The sequence below is a fragment of the Oncorhynchus gorbuscha genome, unplaced genomic scaffold, assembly GCF_021184085.1.
Source record: "Oncorhynchus gorbuscha isolate QuinsamMale2020 ecotype Even-year unplaced genomic scaffold, OgorEven_v1.0 Un_scaffold_7869, whole genome shotgun sequence".
In the NCBI taxonomy this organism is placed as follows: Eukaryota; Metazoa; Chordata; class Actinopteri; order Salmoniformes; family Salmonidae; genus Oncorhynchus; species Oncorhynchus gorbuscha.
This window is the reverse complement of record NW_025751168.1, coordinates 1-16,237: the sequence shown is the minus strand read 5'-3', so window position 1 is coordinate 16,237 and position 16,237 is coordinate 1. Positions and strand designations below refer to the sequence as shown.

Below are 16,237 nucleotides of genomic sequence, written 5' to 3'. Positions count from 1 at the left end.
TGTGTGTGTGTGTGTGTGTGTGTGTGTGTGTGTGTGTGTGTGTGTGTGTGTGTGTGTTGCAGGGCGTAAAGATGATGGTGTGTGTGTGTGTTGCAGGGCGTAAAGATGATGGTGTGTGTGTGTGTTGCAGGGCGTAATGATGATGGTGTGTGTGTGTGTTGCAGGGCGTAATGATGGTGTGTGTGTTGCAGGGCGTAATGATGATGGTGTGTGTGTGTGTGTGTGTGTGTGTGTTGCAGGGCGTAATGATGGTGTGTGTGTGTGTGTGTTGCAGGGCGTAATGATGACGTGTGTGTGTTGCAGGGCGTAATGATGACGTGTGTGTGTTGCAGGCGTAATGATGACGTGTGTGTGTGTTGCAGGGCGTAATGATGACGTGTGTGTGTGTTGCAGGGTGTAATGATGATGTGTGGGAAAGGCAGGGCGAATGATGATGATGATGTGTGTGTGTGTTGCAGGGCGTAATGATGATGATGATGATGTGTGTGTATGCAGGGCGAATGATGGTGTGTGTGTTGCAGGGGCGTAATGATGGTGTGGTGTGGGTTGCAGGGCGTAATGATGGTGTGTGTGTGTAGTACGATGATGTGTGTGTGTGTGTGTTGCAGGGCGTAATGATGATGTGTGTATATTGCAGGGCGTAATGATGGTGTGTGTGTGTGTTGCAGGGCATGATAATGGTGTGTGTGTGTGTGTTGCAGGGCGTAATGATGGTGTGTGTTGCAGGCGTAATGATGATGGTGTGTGTGTGTGTGTGTGTGTTGCAGGGCGTAATGATGGTGTGTGTGTGTGGTGGGGTGTAATGATGATGTGTAAAAAAGTGCTGCAGGGCGTAATGATGACGTGAAGTGTTTCTGCTGTGACGGGGTCTGAGATGCTGGGGAGCATCAGGTGGCCGGCCCCTGGTGGAGCACGCCAAATGGTTCCCTAGGTAACCACCCCTTTGCGTTAGATTGCGTGTGTGTGTTAGTGACAAGCTGATTGAACAACTGGAAAAATAGTACTAGACCGAGCCAGTAGTCAGCTCTCTGAACTGGTCAACAAATAGTACTAGACCGAGCCAATGCAGCTCTCTGAACTGGTAAACAAATAGTACTAGACCGAGCCAGTAGTCAGCTCTCTGAACTGGTAAACAAATAGTACTAGACCGAGCCAGTAGGCAACTCTCTGAACTGGTCAACAAATAGTACTAGACCGAGCCAGTAGTCAGCTCTCTGAACTGGTAAACAAATAGTACTAGACCGAAGCCAGCAGTAAACAAATAGTACTAGACCGTCTGGCAGCTCTGAACTGGTAAAAATAGTACTAGACCGAGCCAGTAGTCAGCTCTCTGAATCCGGTAAACAAATAGTACTAGACCGGCCAGTAGTCAGCTCTGAACTGGTCAACAAATAGTACTAGAGACCCAGCCAGTAGGCAGCCTCTGAACTGGTCAACAAATAGGCAGCTCAGCTGAACTGGTCAACAAATAGTACTAGACCGGTGCCAGTAGTCAGCTCTCTGAACTATAATAATAATAATAATATATGCCATTTAGCAGACGCTTTTATCCAAAGCGACTTACAGTCATGTGTGCATACATTCTACGTATGGGTGGTCCCGGGATGAACCCACTACCCTGGCGTTACATGCGCCATGCTCTACCAACTGAGCTACACAGGTCAACAAATAGTACTAGACAGAGCCAGTAGGCAGCTCTCTGGAACTGGTCAACAAATAGTACTAGACCCAGCCAGTAGGCAGCTCTCTGAACTGGTCAACAAATAGTACTAGACCGAGCCAGTAGGCAGCTCTCTGAACTGGTCAACTCACCCTCCAGAATGGATTACTGCAATGTCTATATATTACTGTGACTACGGTAACCTGTCCAGTATATGTTACTATAGTAACCTGTCAGTATATGTTACTATGGTAACCTGTCAGTATATATTACCGACTATGGTAACCGTCAGTATCTATTAACCTCTAGGTGTCAGTATATATTACTGTGACTATGGTAACCTGTCAGTATATATTAACCTCTAGGTGTCAGTATATATTACTGTGACTATGGTAACCTGTCAGTATATGTTACTGTGACTATGGTAACAGTATATGTTACTATGGTAACCCGTCAGTATATATTAACCTCTAGGTGTCAGTATATATTACTGTGACTATGGTAACACTTTCAGTATATGTTACTATGGTAACCCGTCAGTATATTAACAATCCCTAGGTGTCAGTACCTGCTCAGGAGAAAGGTCAGGAGTTTGTCCATCAGATCCAGGCTCGCTTCCTCGGCTCTTTGAACAGGTAACACCTGCTTCTGTCTATACACCGTATTCACACCTAACATCAATGACCTGTCTATACACCTAACATCAATGACCTGTCTATACACCTAACATCAATGACCTGTCTATACACATCAACACCTGTCTGATCACCTGTCTATACACCCTAACATCAATGACCTGTCTATACACCGTCTATACACCCTAACATCAATGACCTGTCTATACACCTACACAACATCAATGACCTGTCTATACACCGTCTATACACCCTAACATCAATGACCTGTCTATACACCGTCTATACACCCTAACATCAATGACCTGTCTATACACCGTCTATACACCCTAACATCAATGATCTGTCTATACACCGCCTATACACCCTAACATCAATGACCTGTCTATACACCGTCTATACACCTAACATCAATGACCTGTCTATACACCGTCTATACACCCTAACATCAATGACCTGTCTATACACCGCCTATACACCCTAACATCAATGACCTGTCTATACACCGTCTATACACCCTAACATCAATGACCTGTCTATACACCGTCTATACACCTAACATCAATGACCTGTCTATACACCGTCTATACACCTAACATCAATGACCTGTCTATACACCCTAACATCAATGACCTGTCTATACACCCTAACATCAATGACCTGTCTATACACCCTAACATCAATGACCTGTCTATACACCCTAACATCAATGACCTGTCTATACACCCTAACATCAATGACCTGTCTACACAGTCTATACACCCTAACATCAATGACCTGTCTATACACCCTAACATCAATGACCTGTCTATACACCTTAACATCAATGACCTGTCTATACACCTTAACATCAATGACCTGTCTATACACCTTAACATCAATGACCTGTCTATACACCTTAACATCAATGACCTGTCTATACACCTTAACATCAATGACCTGTCTATACACCCTAACATCAATGACCTGTCTATACACCTAACATCAATGACCTGTCTAATGACCTGTCTATACACCCTAACATCAATGACCTGTCTATACACCTTAACATCAATGACCTGTCTATACACCTTAACATCAATGACCTGTCTATACACCTTAACATCAATGACCTGTCTATACACCTTAACATCAATGACCTGTCTATACACCTAACATCAATGACCTGTCTATACACCTTAACATCAATGACCTGTCTATACACCCTAACATCAATGACCTGTCTATACACCGTCTATACACCCTAACATCAATGACCTGTCTATACACCGTCTATACACCCTAACATCAATGACCTGTCTATACACCGTCTATACACCCTAACATCAATGACCTGTCTATACACCGCTATACACCTAACATCAATGACCTGTCTATACACCGTCTATACACCCTAACATCAATGACCTGTCTATACACCGTCTATACACCCTAACATCAATGACCTGTCTATACACCGCCTATACACCCTAACATCAATGACCTGTCTATACACCGCCTATACACCCTAACATCAATGACCTGTCTATACACCGTCTATACACCCTAACATCAATGACCTGTCTATACACCCTCCTATACACCCTAACATCAATGACCTGTCTATACACCATCTATACACCCTAACATCAATGACCTGTCTATACACCCTAACATCAATGACCTGTTTATACACCGTCTATACACCCTAACATCAATGACCTGTCTATACACCTCTAACATCAATGACCTGTTTATACACAGTCTATACACCCTAACATCAATGACCTGTCTATACACAGTCTATACACCCTAACATCAATGACCTGTCTATACACCGTCTATACACCCTAACATCAATGACCTGTCTATACACCGCTATACACCCTAACATCAATGACCTGTCTATACACCGTCTATACACCCTAACATCAATGACCTGTCTATACACCGCCTATACACCCTAACATCAATGACCTGTCTATACACCCTAACATCAATGACCTGTCTATACACCCTAACATCAATGACCTGTCTATACACCCTAACATCAATGACCTGTCTATACACCTTAACATCAATGACCTGTCTATACACCTTAACATCAATGACCTGTCTATACACCTTAACATCAATGACCTGTCTATACACCTTAACATCAATGACCTGTCTATACACCTTAACATCAATGACCTGTCTATACATCGTCTATACACCTAACATCAATGACCTGTCTATACACCGCCTATACACCCTAACATCAATGACCTGTCTATACACCGCCTATACACCCTAACATCAATGACCTGTCTATACACCCTAACATCAATGACCTGTTTATACACCGTCTATACACCTAACATCAATGACCTGTCTATACACCGTCTATACACCCTAACATCAATGACCTGTCTATACACCCTAACATCAATGACCTGTCTATACACCGCCTATACACCCTAACATCAATGACCTGTCTATACACCGTCTATACACCCTAACATCAATGATCTGTCTATACACCATCTATACACCCTAACATCAATGACCTGTCTATACACCCTAACATCAATGACCTGTCTATACACCGATCTATACACCCTAACATCAATGACCTGTCTATACACCGTCTATACACCCTAACATCAATGAATTGTTTATACAATCATATATTGATTAGGTGTGTATTGATTAGGTGTCTGGTAGAACATTGTGATGTGAATAAAGATCCATCTGACTGATCTGAACATCAGTCGAACATGAAGTTAACTCTCCTGGCTCCTCCCCTACAGCTCCTGACCAATGGGGACAGCATCTCCAGGGAGTTTGTGGACCCACCATGTGAGTAACAAAGTTTTTGGACACTTGGTGTCTTGACAATATATAACAAAACATTCTACTAATATATTAATTTATTATTGTAGTTTTTAAATATACTAGCTGCTGTGTGTTTTACAGCTAATTAACTGAACACCTGACTTTACCACCTTACTTATAGCAAGTTAACTAAACAGGCAGAAGAATAAATAGGTGTTGTAGGAAAAACAGGAAAACAGACTAAACTCTGACAACATCCAGGGATGAAGAACACACTGTTGTAGCACCTGCTCAGCGAGGTGAAGAGTGGAAGAATTGCGGGAATTAACCCGGACCTCGGTTTTATCGCCTGGAGAAAGCAGGGCTTCCAGTACCTTTCATTGGGCTTGTCAGGCGTGGATGATTTTAGAGCTCTTCATTATGGGTTGGTTGAGCTCCACTCTCCATAGCTGTGTTGTAAAGAGTGACCCACTGGAAAGGGAACCACCAGTTTCCATAGCAGCAACCATAACGCTAACAGTTCCCTCCCTCCCGCTCCCTACCTCCTCTCACCCGCTCCCTCCCTCCTCCTCTCACCCGCTCCCTCCCTCCCTCTCTCACCCGCTCCCTCCCCTCCTCCTCCCTCCCTCTCCCTCCCGCTCCATCCCTCCCGCTCCCCTCCCGCTCTCCCTCCCTCCCGCTCCCTCCCTCCCCTCCCGCTCTCCTCCCTCCCTCTCCCCTCCCCTCTCCCTCCTGCTCCCTCTCCCTCCCCCGCTCCCTCCCTCCCTCCCTCTCTCTCTCCCGCTCCCTCCCTCCCTCTCTCTCCCGCTCCCCCTCCCTCCCCGCTCTCTCTCTCCCGCACCCTCCCTCCCCCCCTCTCTCTCCCTGCTCCCTCCCTCCCTCTCTCCCCGCTCCCTCTCTCTCCCTCCCCTCTCTCTCTCTCCCGCACCCTCCTTCCCCCTCTCTCTCTCCTGCTCCCTCCCTCTCCCTCTTCCCGCTCCCTCTCTCCCCTCTCTCCCGCACCCTCCCTCCTCTCTCTCTGCTCCTCCCTCCCTCCCTCCTGCTCCCTCCCTCCCCTCCCTCCTGCTCCCCCTCTCTCTCCCTCCTGCTCCCTCTCTCTCCCCGCTCCCCTCTCTCTCCCGCTCCCTCTCCCTCTCTCTCTCTCCCGCTCTCTCTCTCTCGCTCTCTCTCTCTCTCCGCTCTTCTCTCTCTCCGCTCTCTCTCTCTCTCTCTCTCTCCGCTTCTCTCTCTCCTCGCTTTCTCTCTTCTCGCTCTTCTCTCCTCTCGCTTCTCTCTCTCTCTTCTCTCTCCCCGTCTCGCTCTCTCTCTCTCTCCCGCTAATCTCACTCTCCCGCTCTCCTCTCCCGCCCCGCTTCTCCTCCCCCGCTCTTCCCTCCCTCCCTCTCCTCCCTAAGCTCCCGCTCTCCTCTCTCCCCGCTAATAATAATCTCTCTCCCGCTCTCTCTCTCTTCCCGCTTCCCTTTCTCTCGCTAATAATCTCCCGCTAATCTTCTCTCTCTCCCGCTTTCTCTCTCTAATCTCCCGCTCTCTCTCTCTCTCCCGCTCTCTCTTCTCTCTCCTCCTTCTCTCCCCGCTCTCTCTCTCTCTCTCCGCTCTCTCCCCGCTCTCTCTCTCTCTCTCCCACCGCTCACTCTCTCTCTCTCTCCCGCTCACCCCTCTCCCCCTCTCTCCCCCTCTCCCCTCCCTCTCGCTCACCCCTCTCCCTCTAGTGGTGAACCTGGGTCCAGGTGAGGAGCGGTCAGAAGATGCAGTGATGATGAACACTCCGGTGGTTGTGTCGGCTCTAGAGATGGGATTTGAGCGTGGCCTGGTCAAGCAGACGGTACATAATCTAATTATATTCCATGACGCTGATTGACTCCCTGTCCTGTGTGTCTATAAAAATACACTGAACAAAAATATAAACACAACATGTAAAGTGTTGGTTTCATGAACTGAAATAAAATATCCCGATTTTTATTTTTTATTTTTTATTCCCACACAGAAAGCATATCTCAAATTCTATGCACAAATGTGTTTACATCCCTGTTAGTGAGCATTTGTCCTTTAACAAAATAATCCATCCACTTGACAGGTGTGGCATATCAATAAAATGCCACTCTAAAATGTGCAGTTTTGTCACACAACACAACACAACGCCACAGATGTGTCAAGTTGGGGGAGCATGCAATTGGCATGCTGACTGTAGGAATGTCCATCAGAGCTGTTGCCAGATAATTTAATATTCATTTCTCTACCATAAGCCGCCTCCAACATTGTTTTAGAGAATTTGGCAGCAAGTCCAACTGACCGCATAACTGCAGACCACGTGTATGGCGTCGTGTGGGCGAGCGGTTTGCTGATGTCAACGTTGTGAATAAAGTGGCCCATGGTGGGGTAATGGTATGGGCAGGCATAAGGTACAGACAACGAACACCACGGCATTTTGATCGAAATACCGGCCATTTCTTTTAAAGGTATCTGAATAGCACTCATGAATCCATAGATTAGGACCGTGATGAGACCCATAGATTAGGCCCGTCATGTGACATCCATAGATTAGCCATTTCTTTTCCAAAGGTATCTGTGACCTACCAATGAGATGTATTCCCAGATCTGTATTCCCAGTCATGTGACATCCATAGATTAGGACCTAATGAATGTATTCCCAGTCATGTGACATCCATAGATTAGGACCTAATGAATGTATTCCCAGTCATGTTGTAACGGTTTTGACTTGAGGTTATTATTTATAGGGGTGCCAGGTAGGTTGTGCCTACCAGAGAAAACATTGGTTTCTCCTTTTAGTTTGGGTGGGAATGAGTCCCATCTGGTCCGTCAAGTCTACACCAATACAAAGGACGTATGTAAAAGTCAGGATGGAAATAAACTTTTCATAAACCCTTAAAACATTGAAAAGAACTTCAAAAACAATTATATTCTGTTGCGTGGGTTGTATTAGCAACAACAATGATTACACACATATATAATAATATCACAATGAGTTCTGGTTCCTCCAGAAATGTCCTGTACCTCGGGCCTAAAAAGAGTCCTGCCCGGTAAAGGAGTTCAGTGAACTCAAGTGACTTTTGTCACGCGATGTTTGTCCGTTCGTTCCGTGTAGCGTAAACCCAGTATTAAACATACAATCAATATAACAATTACTTTACCACAGAACCTTAAAGCGGATCAACTCTTAATTAAGTCCTCAACTACCACTAACTACACAAATCACAGTATACATCACATCCAAACAAATGAAATACCGTATACAAAAAGGTGGTAGTCAGTCGGTCAGTCAGACAATCCAATCCGCCAATAGATCTCCAGCGGAGAAAGGCCACGAAGAACGGAGAGGTGTAGTCCAGGGACGCAAAGAGTGGATCCGATCCTGGGTAAACTCTATTAGGCAACAAAACACACGTTTAACGGCAACAAAACAACGGAATAGAGAAGCTTCGGGAACTGAGGGTTGAACACATCCTCAGTCACGTCTCCATCACAACCCCACTTTTGCGCAGCTGATACTGGCTATTTAATTGGGAATTAAAGGGAAAGCGCCCTATTGGAAGGAGCTGCACTGAGACGGTTCAGAAAATTCAGCGCCGTCACAATGTGACCTCCATAGATTAGGACCTAATGAATGTATTTCAATTGACTGATTTCCTCATATGAACTGTAACTCAGTAGAATCATTGAAATGGTTGCATGTTGCGTTTTTATATCATTGTTCAGTGTATATTTCCATTAACCTGTGGTGACACCCCATCCCGTGAACGGGACCGTTGTCATCATCTGACACTAATTAGCATAACGCAATGGACATAAATCTTCCTAGAAAATCTTCCTATTGATGAAAATCACAAGTGAAATATATTGGAACACAGCTTAGCCTTTTGTTAATCACCCTGTCATCTCAGATTTTCAAAATATGCTTTACAGCCAATGCTAGACAAGCATTTGTGTAAGTTTATCATAGCCTAGCATAGCTTTATGCCTTGCTAGCAGCAGGCAACCTTGTCACGGAAATCAGAAAAGCAATCAAATTAAATCGTTTACCTTTGATGAACTTCAGATGTTTTCACTCACGAGACTCCCAGATAGACAGCCAAAGTTCATTTTTTCCCAAAATATTATTTTTGAAGGCGAAATAGCTCCGTTGGTTCTTCACGTTTGGCTGAGAAATCGCCCGGAAATTGCGGTCACCACAACTCCGAAAAATATTCCAAATTAGCTCCATAATATCGACAGAAAAATGGCAAACGTTGTTTAGAATCCATTCTCAAGGTGTTTTTCTAATATCTATTCGATAATATATCCATCGGGACAATTAGTTTTTCAGTAGGACCGATTGGAGTAATGGCTACCTCTGTATTTTACGCGAGAATCTCTCTCGAGCCACCATGTGACCACTTACGCAATGTGGCCGCCTACGGCTATTCTTCAACAGAGATGCGTAAAACTACGTCACAATGCTGTAGACACCTTGGGGAATACGTAGAAAGCGTAAGCTCATTGATGGTACATTCACAGCTGAATAGGGACGCATTGGAACGCAGAGCTTTCAAAACCTGGGGCACTTCCGGATTGGATTTTTCTCAGGCTTTCGCCTGCAACATCAGTTATGTTATACTCACAGACAATATCTTTACAGTTTTGGAAATGTTAGTCAATTATATGCATATTCTAGCATCTTTTCCTGACAAAATATCCCGTTTAAAACGGGAACGTTTTTTTCTCCAAAAAATGAAAATACTGCCCCCTAACACCAAGAGGTTTTAAGCAGAGGGACTCAGTCTTGTGTGTCTATAATCTACAGGTCCAGAGTAAGATCCTGACCATCGGAGAGAACTACAAGACGGTCCAGGAACTGGTCTCAGACCTGCTGTCTGCCGAGGACCAAAGGAGAGAGGAGGAGAAAGAGATGCTGAACGAGGAGATGGCTTCTGGTACGGCTGATGGGAGGGAGGGGAGATGCTGACCGAGGAGATGGCTTCTGTTAGGGAGGGAAGATGCTGACCGAGGAGAGGGCTTGTGGTACGGCTGATGGGAGGGAGGGGAGATGCTGACCGAGAGATGGCTTCTGGTACGGCTGATGGGAGGAGGAGAGGACCGAGGAAGATGGCTTCTGGTAGATGCTGACCGAGGAGATGGCTTCTGGTAGGGAGGGAGATGCTGACCGAGGAGATGGCTTGTGGCACAGCTGATGAGTAGAGGAGGAGAGATGCTGACCGGAGGAGGGAGAGAGGGGAGGGAGAGATGCTGACCGAGGAGATGGCTTGTGGCACAGCTGATATGAGGTAGAGGAGGAGAGATGCTGACCGAGGGAGATGGCTTGTGGCACAGCTGATATGAGGTAGAGGAGGAGAGATGCTGACCGAGGAGATGGCTTCTGGTACAGCAGGCGTCTGTTTCTAGGGTTCAAATCAAATTGTATTTGTCATATGCTTACACAGCGGGTGGATACCAAGAGCTGAATAAATACACAGCAGTAACGATAACTTGGCTCTATATACACACAGAGTACCAAGTCAACGTGCAGGGGTATGAGGTAATTGAGGTATGTACATTACCGTTCAAAAGTTTTAGTGTCACTTGAAGTTTCCCTGTTTTTGGAAGAAAAGCACACTTTTTTTTGTCCATTAAAATATCGTCATTCAGAAATACAGTGTAGACGTTGTTAATGTTGTAAATGACTATTGTAGCTGCAAACCGCTGTTTTTTAATGGAATATCTACATAGGAGTACAGAGGCCCATTATCAGCAACCATCACTCCTGTGTTCCAATGGCACGTTGTGTTAGCTAATCCAAGTTTATCATTTTAAAAAGGCTAATTGATCATTAGAAAACCCTTTTGCAAAGCTGAAAACTGTTGTTCTGATTAAAGAAGCAATAAAACTGGCCTTTAGACTAGTTGAGAATCTGGAGCATCAGCATTTGGGGGTTCGATTACAGGCTCAAAATGGCCAGAAACAAAGAAATTTCTTCTGAAACTCGTCAGTCTATTCTTGTTCTGAGAAATGAAGGCTATTCCATGCAAGAAATTGCCAAGAAACTGAAGATCTCGTACAACGCTGTGTACTACTCCCTTCACAGAAGAGCGTAAACTGTCCCTAACCAGAATAGAAAGAGGATTGGGAGGCGGTGCACAACTGAGCAAGAGGACAAGTACATTAGAGTGTCTAGTTTGAGAAACAGACGCCTCACAAGTCCTCAACTGGCAGCTGAATTAAATAGGAACCGCAAAACAGGGTTTTCTTTTTCCCATCTTAATCTTTTCTTTTTGTTGGCCAGTCTGAGATGTGGCTTTGTCTTGACAACTCTGCCTAGAAAACCTAGAAGGTACTCTGCCTAGAAGGCCGGCATCCCGGAGTTGCCTCTTCACTGTTGATGTGGAGACTGGTGTTTTGCAGGTACTATTTAATGAAGCTGCCAGTTGAGGACTTGTGAGGCGTCTGTTTCTCAAACTAGACACTAATGTACTTGTCCTCTTGCCCTCCGTTCCTGTAGTCCACGATCAGCCCCTTTTGTCTTGCTGACATTGAGGAGAAGCTGTTGTCCTCTGGCTTGGCCCAGTTAATAAGCTTCTGGTGCCAGCTCCAACTGAATCGAATGCCAACGCTCTCTCCCCTGTCTCTCCTCTCTCAGATGGTAATTCGTTCTTGAAGAGACACCAGGCAGCGTTGGTCCTGCGCCTGAAGAGTGTTGAGTCTGTCCTGGAGCACCTCCGAGAGCAGAATGTCATCAGTACGTCTATACTACTAATATACTACACAGTACTAACAAATATTATATTATTATTTATGTTGTGAAGAGTGAGTCTGTCTTGAACCTCCTCCGAGAGCAGAATGTCATCAGTACGTCTATACTACTAATATATTACTACAGTACTAACAAATATTATATTATTATTTATGTTGTGAAGAGTGAGTCTGTCTTGAACCTCCTCAGGGAACAGAACGTCATCAGTCTGGTATATACTGATGACGTAGTATATACATGGTATATACTACAAGTTGCATGGTATATAGTACAAGCTGCTACTACTACAATATTAATGTTTAGTCGGTCCTGGAGCGCCCATCAGTATATCTTTATATTATTACAAATATACTACTAGCTACTACTCCAGTACTATATTGATGTAATGATACCTCTACAGTAGGTGAGGAATACAGTGGTCTCCAGGGCCAGTCCTCCCAGCAGCCGACCTCTAACCCCCTGTCTCTTCAGGTGGAGAGGAATACAGTGGTCTCCAGGGCCAGTCCTCCCAGCAGCCGACCTCTAACCCCCTGTCTCTTCAGGTGGAGAGGAATACAGTGGTCTCCAGGGCCAGTCCCCTGTCTCTTCAGGTGCAGAGGAATACAGTGGTCTCCACCTCTGAACCAGACTGATAGACTTGGTGCTGACCTCTGACCCCTGTCTCTTCAGGTGGAGAGGAATACAGTGGTCTCCAGGGCCAGTCCTCTCAGCAGCAGACAGCCAGACTGATAGACTTGGTCTTGACTAAAGGGAACGCAGCAGCTGAGGTCTTCAGGAACTGGATCCAGAAGAACGATGTCCACCTGCTCAGAGACCTTATGGGTAAACCTTACTTCTGACCTTTCAACTCTTACCTCTTACCCTAACTTATTTTCCCCTTACCCTAACCTGCTAGAGACTTCACCTTGATCATCCCTCACTGTGGCTCGCCTAGTCCCCTAACTTCTAGTCCCTTCACTTCCCTAGCTCTCTTCTGCTCCTAATCCTCAATTTCCTAAGACCCCTAGCTCCCTAAGCCCTGGTTTCCTAATGCCTAGCTCCCTAACCCCTAGTCCCTTCTGCTCTCAACCCCTAGTTTTGGAATCCTCAGCTCCTTAACCCCTAGTTTTGGAATCCTCAGCTCCTTAACCCCTAGTTTTGGAATCCTCAGCTCCTTAACCCCTAGTTTTGGAATCCTCAGCTCCTTAACCCCTAGTTTTGGAATCCTCAGCTCCTTAACCCCTAGTCCCTTCTGCTCTCAACCCCTAGTTTTGGAATCCTCAGCTCCTTAACCCCTAGTTTTGGAATCCTCAGCTCCTTAACCCCTAGTTTTGGAATCCTCAGCTCCCTAACCCCTAGTCCCTTCTGCTCTCAACCCCTAGTTTTGGAATCCTCAGCTCCTTAACCCTAGTTTTGGAATCCTCAGCTCCTTAACCCTAGTTTTGGAATCCTCAGCTCCTTAACCCCTAGTTTTGGAATCCTCAGCTCCTTAACCCCTAGTTTTGGAATCCTCAGCTCCTTAACCCCCCTTCTGCTCTCAACCCTAGTTTTGGAATCCTCAGCTCCTTAACCCCTAGTTTTGGAATCCTCAGCTCCTTAACCCTAGTTTTGGAATCCTCAGCTCCCCTAACCCCTAGTCCTTCTGCTCTCAACCCCTAGTTTTGGAATCCTCAGCTCCTTAACCCCTAGTTTTGGAATCCTCAGCTCCTTAACCCCTAGTTTTGGAATCCTCAGCTCCTTAACCCTAGTTTTGGAATCCTCAGCTCCTTAACCCTAGTTTTGGAATCCTCAGCTCCTTAACCCTAGTTTTTGGAATCCTCAGCTCCTTAACCCCTAGTTTTGGAATCCTCAGCTCCTTAACCCCTAGTTTTGGAATCCTCAGCTCCCTTAACCCCCTAGTTTTGGAATCCTCAGCTCCTTAACCCCTAGTTTTGGAATCCTCAGCTCCTTAACCCCTTGTCATGGGTGTGCAGCTCAACCTTCCAGGTTTGGGAAGGATGGTGGGATGTGTTGTATCATTCTGAGCTTGTCTGTGGGAATGATTGGTGGGTAGATCAGGGGTCAGGCACAACTGATCTAGGTCAGCCTACTAAACCGTCAGATTGACCCATCCTTGTATAGAAAGGTTATTTTACAGCTCAGGGCCATGCTGAGCCTGGTTATAAAGTATCGTTGAGTTAGTCACCCAGCTCGGTCCAGCTCATCTCAGTCCAGTTAGTCCCCACCTTCACCCAGCTCAGTCCAGTTGGTCCCACTTCACCCAGCTCAGTCCAGTTAGTCCCACTTCACCCAGTTCAGTTAGTCCCACTTCACTCAGTTCAGTCCAGTTAGTCCCACTTCACTCAGTTCAGTCCAGTTAGTCCCACTTCACCCAGCTCAGTCCAGTTTAATTTCAAACTTGTTTAATTCTTGTTCTCAATGACCCTTTCAGCCCAGGCAAACGAAGCCTCATCACCAAGTCAAGATCTCTCAGGTATATATATATACACACACACACACACACACACACACACACACACACACACACACACACACACACACACACACACACACACACACACACACACACACACACACATTTTCTACACAAAATACCCCATTATGACATCACAAACCCCACAATGACATCATAATGACGAAGCAAAAACAGGTAGGTTCACCTCTGATGGCCCCAAGGGGGAGCGCCGCATCACTGATGGCCCCAAGGGGGAGCGCCGCATCACTGATGGCCCCAAGGGGGAGCGCCGCATCACTGATGGCCCCAAGGGGGAGCGCCGCATCACTGATGGCCCCAAGGGGAGCGCCGCATCACTGATGGCCCCAGGGGAGCGCATCACTGATGGCCCCAAGGGGAGCGCCGCATCACTGATGGCCCCAAGGGGGAGCGCCGCATCACTGATGGCCCCAAAGGGGAGCGCAGCATCATTCAAATCCCCAAGCCAGCAAGGTGGAAAACTCTGCCGTTTTGCCTTTGAGCAAGGCAGTTAGCCAACAACTGTTCCCTGGGCGCCGATGACGTTGGTCCCCTGCACCTCTGATTCAGGAAGACACATTTCAGTTGAACTGCTGAGGCATCCTCTCTCCCTTCCTGTTTACTGTTGTTTTTCACTTTGCATCTCTATTCTTCCTCCTCTTCCTCTCCCTCTTCCCTCCAGACCTGCCGATGGAGGAGCAGCTACGGCGCCTGCAGAGGAGCGGACCTGCAAGGTGTGTATGGACAAGGAGGTGAACATTGTCTTCATCCCGTGTGGTCACCTGGTGGTCTGTAAGAGTGTGCTCCTCTCTGAGGAAATGCCCCATCTGCAGAGGACTGGTCAAGGGCACCGTCCGAACCTTCCTCTCCTAGAAGACCGAAGAGGAACCAGGCTTGATGTTAGGCGCTGGTAGATCTGTGAAATAAAATAAATATATCTCAAATAAATCAAGTGTTATTCTTCTCGGGATGTAATTCGAACCATTTTCATTCAACTCCAAACTTGACATTCTCAGTCAGGATAACAGCCCACTGTTAGAAACCAAACAACATAAGTTACAATTTCACGAAGATTAGTCATTTATTTCTTCATAACAGGAATATTGGTTTTATCTCTACTATCTGCGCCGCACCAGGTTATATCAATAGTATTTATGGTAGACGGTAACCACCATGTCAATAGTATTTATAGTAGACAGTAACCACACCATGTCAATAGTATTTATAGTAGACAGTAACCACACCATGTTATATCAATAGTAGACAGTAACTACACTATGTTATATCAATAGTATTTATAGTGGACAGTAACCACACCATGTTATATCAATAGTATTTATAGTGGACAGTAACCACACCATGTTATATCAATAGTAGACAGTAACTACACCATGTTATATCAATAGTATTTATAGTGGACAGTAACCACACCATGTTATATCAATAGTAGTTATAGTAGACAGTAACCACACCACGTCAATAGTATTTATAGTAGACAGTAACCACACCATGTTATATCAATAGTAGTTATAGTAGACAGTAACTACACCATGTCAATAGTATTTATAGTGGACAGTAACCACACCATGTTATATCAATAGTAGTTATAGTAGACAGTAACCACACCATGTTATATCAATAGTATTTATAGTAGACAGTAACCACACCATGTCAATAGTATTTATAGTGGACAGTAACCACACCATGTCAATAGTATTTATAGTAGACAGTAACCACACCATGTTATATCAATAGTAGTTATAGTAGACAGTAACTACACCATGTCAATAGTATTTATAGTGGACAGTAACCACACCATGTTATATCAATAGTAGTTATAGTAGACAGTAACCACACCATGTTATATCAATAGTAGTTATAGTAGACAGTAACTACACCATGTCAATAGTATTTATAGTGGACAGTAACCACACCATGTTATATCAATAGTA

The 16,237-nt window shown here is 45.5% G+C and overlaps 1 pseudogene; it reads left to right on the top strand.

Annotated features, from left to right (window-relative positions):
• The first annotated feature begins 829 nt into the window (after nucleotides 1-829).
• On the top strand, nucleotides 830-15,251 carry LOC124029840 (annotated as a pseudogene).
• The last annotated feature ends 986 nt before the right edge of the window (nucleotides 15,252-16,237 follow it).